Genomic DNA, 9057 nt, shown 5'->3' with positions numbered 1-9057 from the left:
ATAAATATTGCTCGTCAGTTTAGACTCCTAATCAGTTTAAATAGGAGAGACAGATCAAACGAAAAGCAGCGCATTTCGTCACGGTATTGTAAGGTCGGCGAGAGGGCTTTACAGAGATGCTCAACAAACTCCAGTGGTAAATGGTAGAAGAGAGGCGTTGTGCATAATTGAGACATGACCTCAACGAAAAAAACCAGAGAAATTGGAGCTAATATGGAGACTTATCGACAAACATTCTTCTAACGCACCACTGACGAAGAGAAACAACCGCCTTTGCAATTACCTGGAAGGTGGGAAAAGGGAGTCGACCTTGAGATATTCGCCGCCACACATTGTAAGATGGCTTGCGGAGTATAGACACACCCGTAAAAAATCCTGTTATGGATACGTGATTTAGATTTTCCGTGATTTCTTTGAACCCCTTCCCCATCCTTGTCCATTCCGAGGCTAAACTCCGTCTAATGACCACTAAGTAACCATTCATCTCTGTGCCGAATGCCTTACCGACTGAAGAGCTCTTCGCGGTCAATTTCCCTCACATTACTTGTTTTCTCCTTTGTTGAGAGGTTCATGGTGTATATAATTTCACTCCAACCGCCACTGCCCGCTCCCTGCAGAAGGGTCGTCTAAGGGTCAAGCACTGCACAGATTGTAATAGTATCCAGTAAAATTAAACATTTTTATTCGCTTCAAATCACAATACCTTCAGTAACGAGACTCGTGATTAACGATCTAGGAATGAAATAGACATCTGTTGTGCACGCGAACAACGTTTTTCATTCAGAAGACGTAATTACAGCAAATACACAATACTTCATCGTCAAATGCATTGTGTTAAGAGCCAAACGTAATTATGAAGGTGGCTGTTTCTCCTGATGTATCCATTTATTATAAATGTTCTTGTCGAAGTTCGTGGTGAAAGATTTACCAAGGTGTGCTCAAAAGTAATGCCTCTGGATTTTTAATAATGTTCTCAATATCGGTTGAGGTATTACATATCATGCATATTACTTGGTAGACTTTCCCCGCTTCGCTGATGCAAGTTGCAACTCTCTGCTGCTAGAGCGCTCCAAATTGCAGCGTGTGCCATGAAGGTGTGTAACACAACTATGTCGGTCCGTGCGAAACAGCGTGCTGCAACCAAATTACTAACCGAAGATAACTGAAAACACGAATTCGAATAGTTCGTCCATACATGGTTCACCCTGCCCTTCAGCATGGCAATAATGCCAGAACACACGCGAGCGCTACGACACCTGCAATAATCCGACGCCTTGGATCCACTATGATCTAGAGTCTTCCAAATAGTCCCGACATCCATCTGTTTCTAAAACTTAAGGAACAACTTCGAGGACTTCATTGTCATAGTGATGAATCGGTGCAAGCAGAGGTAAGAATTTGGCTCCGTCATCAAATTCAAACATTCTACAATGACGGTATCAACAAACTGGTTTGTATTTGTCACTACATGTCCGAAAGAACAGATGCCATCTTCATATCGTTTAAGGCTAACCGGGTGATGACCTTCTTCAGTGCGGACGCACACGATTTGCCTGAACTCTTATGGGACTCGGTGGATTGTCTGCCGCGAGTAATGGGTATAATGGCAGGGACACTACGAATGTAGAGTGTGGACTATTAGTTAAGAATGTGGGACCCTGGGGGAGCGTGCCGGCGATAAATCCCTCAGTGCCCTCGATGGCTCAGATGGATAGAGCGTCTGCCATGTAAGCAGGAGATCCCGGGTTCGAGTCCCGGTCGGGGCACACGGTTTCAACTGTCCCCGTTGATGTATATCAACGCCCGTCAGCAGCTAATGGTACTGATTTAAATGTAATTTCAAACAAGTTGAATATCAATACGTTTGTAAATATCAAATTCCTCAACAATATTTGCCTAATCTCCGTCTCCAACAGACACCCGAAAGTAGGCGAGATAGCGTGTTTCAAAACTGACCTTTAAAAATTCATTTCGACTTAGGAACGTACTAGGAGTATGCTTAGGAGCACACTAGTAACACATAAATATTATGCCCCTTCACTTTCAAATTCACGTGTGTAGCTTTTTCTTCAAATGGAACGATATTTCAGTTTGCACCTACCCATAATGCAGCCTGTAGTCACACTCTTAATACATATATTTGCCACGAAATCCCCAAGCAAAGAATCAGCTCACATCATATTCATGGCTTACTCTCTAAAATATCAACGGGATAAGCTGCAACTGACAACATACAGAAACTTTAAGTGTATCAGTGTACCTGAACTTGCATCAGAGGAGCAAGAGATAAGTTGGGAGACGACTTCCATTCCATTCCTGGACTTGAAAGATAAGCTCAATGGATTTACTAACAAACTAACTCTATTACACATTAAATATGCTCCCCCCAAAAGACCGGAAACCTGAAGGGAAAATCTGGACCTTGGCTAACGGAAGAGCTAAAACAGTTGATGTATCTCGGAGACAATGCACATCGGACTTACAAACGACCTCTTAGCATTGAAAACAAAAATGATTACAAGCAGAAAACAAACAGAGTTAATCAGTCTGAGGGAAACGATAACTAAAACATGCCAATATATTAATCTGAAACATAAAGACGAGAGGCCCTATGGAAAAGCTTGTATGATCTAGAGAAGTACTGGCAAAGTAGAAGCTGCAGCTGATTAATTTGTCTCAACAAAGGAACTAGGCCAGTAGACTTTAGTAATAACCATCATTGAACTGTAAAGAAAACATAGATTGACTGATTGTTTCACGAAGCTAAATGATGGTAGTCGCGAAAAATTGTGTCTTGAGGTGACAACGCCGTCGAAAAATCCTGCTGATCAGCATTTACTGTACAGGATGACGTCACATTGCAAATGATCAAGCTTATTGTTAACCTACTACCGATCACAAGAACTACTGCTCCCTGGACCTTGAAGCTCTTGCCTGCACAACACAGCAGAAATACTCGCTCCCATCAGAATACAAGCATTAGGGATCCGATTGCTAAGAAGAGTAGCTGGGTACATTCTTGATGATATTATTATCCCGTGGGCAGAAAATATTTAGGAAGACAGAGGAAAATCAACAATTTCAAACAAGTGGCTGCAACAGCCAAATGCCTAATACATGCAGAGAGAAAAAGAAGAGATACCATATTAGAAATATTATGTTTCTTTTAAGTAACTGTGATTTTAATAAGCTGCTTAATTTCATATAAAACTCTGGTTTGGTGTAAGAGGGGTCCTGAAGGCCAGATTAAACAAATAATTAAAAAATTAAACACTACATAAGGATGTCCCAGGACGAATGTTCAACATTCAGGGATGACAGGAACGATCATTTGAAGCAGAAAACTTCATATGGACATATGCGCTATTCTAAATGGTTTCTGAGATAGAACATATTTAATGTGCATTATTATTTATTTCCGTTATTATTCAGTACATTGTCGTTGTTTATAATGTTCCACAGTAGGGTAAATGAAGTCGAGATGAATAATTTACTATAGGGTATGTGGGTTATTAAGTCGGGAAACTAACTTAAATTGGCCTACAAGACCTACCTATATCTCAGCGCATGCGCGCCTCGTGAGATTTTCATTACTTTTTTGCTCTCTTCACGCAAACTATAGGTTCTAAAGAAAAAATGAATAGGACTTTTTACAGGAAATTTAATGTACTTTAATTTTGTGCCACAACACTTTTTTTCTACGGGCCGTGGATTTCGAGTTATTCAAGAAAGATGTACAAAAGTAACTTTAAATGTTTTCTGCCTCAGAAACACTTTGGAATAGGGCATATCTTCAAATTTGGTTTTTTGTTTCAAATGATCGTTCCTGTCGTATCCCTGAATATTGACTATTCCTCCTGAGGCTACCTGTATACATGGCCTATCATGTATGCTAAAACAATTGTGTGTTACACATACCGCTACTTTATAAAAAGCTGAACTCAGATGGAGAGGTGGCCAGTCAGGAATGTGAGTTGCAAGCTGAATCAGTGTGCCAAGAGCGCAGAGCACAAAGTGACACCTAAAGTCACTGTGTGATCTGCTCCGTGCGATCTTATCCAGGGAGCAGCTAGCTACCTTGTAATCCGAACTGTAAGACTGGTGGAGAGAAGTGAGCTAGTGAACTGAGAGTGGTGGGGAGCAGTGAGCTGGTGGAGGGTGACAGTGGTGGGAGCGCCGAGTTATTGGGGGGGGGGGGGGGGGAAGGGTGATGCCTGGATCGCCTTGTGCTACGCTCCTACAGTGCAGTGGCTGAAGAGTGCAGCTTATATGATCGCTAACAACACATTCCGAGGGCGATGCCAAGTCAAAAGTTAAGAATATGAAGGATCTTGTTGGAGGTGCTGAAGAAGTAACAACTCACTCAAAAGCATGTAAAAATTTACTAGGCTTCTGAAATTTGAGATTTTCTATTCAAATGAAGTGCAGAAATATGATGTAGGAAGTGTTTTCTATCTTAATGTACAGGTCTAAAGACGCAGTCCTCGTTAGCTTCGGTAGCTGCATGGTCAGAGCAGTGGATTGCGAAAGGAAAGAACATATATTCTATCCTTGACCAGGTCAAAAAAATTTTCACAGTTGTGGACTGGGTGTTCTGTTGTGTTTCGCTGACTTTTGTACCGTTATAATTGGCATTACTATTGAGGTAGCTGAATGGATACAGCTTTCCATATTTTCTGTTGTTTTCAGGGATGAGAGAAGCTTCACGTACAAGCAAGGTACACAGATCTACATGTGCTGATGGTCTATAACATATTTTTTGTAGCTTGGGAAATGTTTTTGTTGTGGATTGGCAAGAGAGCCAACCCACTATGAGAGGAAGCCGAAAGGCACGCGTTTTAGCTCACGCCGGCTGGCGTGAGGTCTGGAACAGGACAAGGAAGTTAGACTAGAAAAAGAAGGATGTAGCTGGTGGAATACTTAACTTTAATCCATTAATGTTGAACGTAGCTCTTGTCTGTACATTGTTTACAATATCAATAGAAACTGATAATGGCGCCTTGCTAGGTCGTAGTAAATGACGTAGCTGAAGGCTATGCTAACTATCGTCTCGGCAAATGAGAACGTATTTTGTCAGTGAACCATCGCTAGCAAAGTCGGCTGTACAACTGGGGCGAGTGCTAGGAAGTCTCTCTAGACTTGCCGCGTGGCGGCGCTCGATCTGCAATCACTGATAGTGGCGACACGCGGGTCCGACGTATACCAACGGACCGCGGCCGATTTAAAGGCTACCACCTAGCAAGTGTGGTGTCTGGCGGTGACACCACAGTTTTCTTAAGGACATGGCGTGGGGCGCCATTGCAGAAGCCTACTGGAGAATTTTCATTCTGCTCATTACAGCCACCAGAGACGCATTTTTTTAAATCAGATGATCTACCATTCATTTTTGTGAATCACCCATCACCCACTCCTAAGAAGGATCTGGCTTTTCGAATTAGTTCAGGAGCAGACTGACCATCTCTACAGCAGTGGCGGGTCATACAGCTACCACAGCACAGATAAGAGGCCTTGTGAGCCCATACCTCACGAAATGTTCCGAACAAGTTATTAGCAGTGTGACTAGAGGCACGCACACCGCTAGCCTGTCTTCCACTCATTCCACAACAGCAATATGCACAGTTCAACTGGTGTCGTTAGAGGGTCACTTGGAAGATGGACCGGCGCGCCATGGTCTTCAGCGATGAAAGCAGATTCTGCCTGCAAGCAAGTGATAGTCTTTTGCACTTACGAAGTAGACCTGGTGAGCGCTGTCTCGTCGAGTGCATTCGTTCAAGACACACTGGCCCCATCTCAGGCCTTATGGGTTGGGGTACTATAAGCTAGAAACCTCGTTCACCTTTGGTATTTCTGGAGCGACGATGACCAGTTACAGGTACGTGCAGAACGTTGTTAGACTCGTTCTTCTGCCCGTTCTTGGAACAGGAAGGTGACGTGTTATTCCAACAGGATAATGTTAGCCCACACACTGTCCGTGAAACTCAACGTGCTCTGCAAGATGTGCAGCAACTTCTCTGGCCAGCACGATTTCCAGACTTGTAACCAATGGAGCACTTGTGGGATATGATGGGACGAGAACTGACTCGTGTGACAAGTCAACTAATAACTCTTACAGAACTACGTGAACAGGTCGGGCAGGTGTGGAATAATGTGTACGAGGATAGTATTTGTCATCTGTACGATCGACTGCCAGAGTTAAGGCCTTCATTACAGTCTGTGGAAGCTACACCACATACTAATATGGGTGTTCTAGCATGGCTCGATACCTGACACCCCAGAACCGCTTGTGCTGTTGATCTGAAAATGCAATCACTTGATGTACTCCATATGCTCTGCTGTAACAATAACCTCTAACAGGGAGTACTAATTTTTTCCTGGCAGTGTATCATGGATCCATTAATTTCGTCCATTCTTTATGTTATGAATACTCGCCTTTAGCCTTTTGTATGCATTTGGATCTGAAGATGGCCATTTAACTGGCCAAAACTAGTAATCATTGTATCTTCCTTCCGATATTGCGATAAAAAGTTTTCCAAAACAAGACTAGAAAACCATACGGAGAGCTTTACTAGCGAAATTTCGAGAGATTACTTTCCAGGAAGAATCGGACAACATACTACGTCCCCCCAGATGCGTCTCGCGGAATGACCACAACGAGAAAATTCGAAAAATTGGTCCTAATACAGGAGTTTTCCGACAATTATTTTTCCACGCACCATTCGCAAATGGAACAGGGAAGGGCGGATTAGTTAGTGCTAGCAGAAATACGCTCCGCCAGACATTGTCAGGGGCCTTACGGAGTATAGATGCTGATGTAGAACGGCGAACATTTTTATCGGCAACAACTGATCTATATCAGAAGCACCCATTTATCAGTGTTATATAAAATCAAATAACTGATGGGATATTATGCCGTTCTTCTTTTAAAAGTCCTATTGTCCAAACGTCCTGCAAACGTTTTGTAGTGATGGATGACTGGGAGTTCTTTTCTACGAGGCCTGTTCAGAAAGTAAGCTCCGATTGATTGCCAAATTGAAACCACAGTGAACATCAGAAATGTTTTACTTGTAACAATTAGCTACACCTTTCAGCTACTTCTCTACGTAGTCGCCGTTCTGACTTAGACTTTTGTCATAGCGTTGTACCAACTTTTCAATAGCCTCATCATAGAAGGCAGCCGCCAGTGCTTTCCGCCAATTCTCCACGCTGGCCTACACCTCGTTGTCTGTGTCAAAATGTTGTCTTCAAAGACAGCGGTTCATGTGACCAGAGATGAAACTCAGGGGGAGACAATTGCGGACTGTATTGTGGGTAATCTCACATTTCCATTTGAAAACGATGCAGGAGCATCTTCATTGCCCCTGCAGAATGCGGCTGAGAATTGTCTTGAAGAAGAAACAGCACGACAGTTATGTAATGTTAGCTGCATAGCTTCAGGCGAAATTTCTCACCTGGCCCTCGTACTTGGCGGCAGACACTATTTTCTAGACATCTTTACGCACTCACTGCGAGCTCAGAAATGAGAAGAGCGACGTGATGCTAACTGGGGTTATACTAGAGACACTACCCAACACATCTGTGCAAAGCTTTATCGGATTTTCATAGTCGTTTCCATTTCGCGACCGATCGGAGCTTACTTTCTGAACGCCCCTCGTACATTAATTTGTGAGGACAATAGTCTTTCTGGTTGATTGTAAGAAGTAGCAGACTTATTGTTAATGCAAGACAATTTTTAAATAAAATGTTTACGTGAGGTTAATATCAGTAAACTTTCTGAGGTTCAGGTGAAAGGCTTATATTTACTGCCGCGAGTGCTTGCGAAATCGCCAAATTGTGGAATTCACTCGTAAAAGAGAAGGTTGTGCTGACTGTGCTGTGTATGGTCTCTTCTCGAACCTACAGTGAAATTCATTCTTCTGCCAGAGTAATATTATATATGACTACGTTTCTGTAAGATTCTCCCCGTCAGACTACTAATCTGCACAGCTTGTTGCTAAATAAATAAAAAAATAAATAAATAAAGACACATTCAAGCATCATCCTTATATCTCTCAGCCGAACCGATTGAAAGCCATGGCTCTCGTGTCTCTATTCGCTCAGATGGTGCTGTAAGGTGTCATTTTGTATGCGATTTGCCGCATTTCCAGTCTTCAGTCTTCAATAGAACAGGCCGACGGAAGACCCCTATTCACCGGTTTTCTGTGGCGCTCCCTTTGGGCTGCCAATTGATTTCAATAAAGAGCTGATACATGCAACACTGTACAATACAGCTGCCGAATATTTCTTGACGGTCTCATCTCAGTCCTTCCGCCTCCAACTCTCTCTTTATCAAAGTAGGATAAACAAATGACGGGAAGATGTCGAAAATTTGTAAAGCCATTTAACGCTCCCTACTATTTAAAAGAGTTGTCACGGCTCTTTATATAAGGCTTGAGATTTAAGTATGTCACCGGTTTCCATCTGAATGTAATACAGACTTCTGAATGCTACTTGAACTGACACTTTAACTTTAAGACATCTATCTGCGGTCATCCATTCGCCATTAAAAAATGAACGTTTTTGATTGTGATAATTTAGCTACCACACATTAAAATCAAAATTCTCAAATATCACAAAAGTTACGAAGCAAACGCGTTTCCTCATACCAAGAACGTAACCCAACAAAAGATGAAAAGGGGAAAACAGAACAAAAATTAACATTTTATAGCAGCCAAAATGTAGCACAAAACTGTGACAACTACAATATTCATATAACTAATATAATGATGATTACCTGTAAGAAAAAAGAAACAAATACAAAGACCCTAGATAACGTTATAACGTAACATAAGTTTTAAATTTTCCCAAGTCAGATCAGAAGAAATAATGACCCAGGTCCTTTCTGCCAGCCTGTTTATATACATGGATGTGTACTTAACCTTTCTTCGCGGCAAGAGAAGGAGTTACGTTTTAACGTTTGCTTGCTTCACGATTATTATCACATCCTTGTTTGTTCTTCGGGTGTCTTGAATTACCTTCTCATCAGGAACTTCCAGCTTCATGGGACCAACTCTCCAATTT

The 9057-nt window shown here is 42.2% G+C and overlaps 1 non-coding gene across 1 annotated transcript; it reads left to right on the top strand.

Moving 5' to 3' along the window:
* Positions 1-1691: 1691 nt before the first annotated feature.
* On the top strand, positions 1692-1766 carry Trnat-ugu. The gene has a single exon. It is a non-coding gene; the product is annotated as a tRNA-Thr (tRNA).
* The last annotated feature ends 7291 nt before the right edge of the window (positions 1767-9057 follow it).

This window comes from Schistocerca piceifrons, chromosome X (assembly GCF_021461385.2).
Source record: "Schistocerca piceifrons isolate TAMUIC-IGC-003096 chromosome X, iqSchPice1.1, whole genome shotgun sequence".
Taxonomy (NCBI): domain Eukaryota; kingdom Metazoa; phylum Arthropoda; class Insecta; order Orthoptera; family Acrididae; genus Schistocerca; species Schistocerca piceifrons.
Note: the sequence above shows the minus strand (reverse complement) of the source record. Positions and strands in the feature narration are given on the sequence as shown.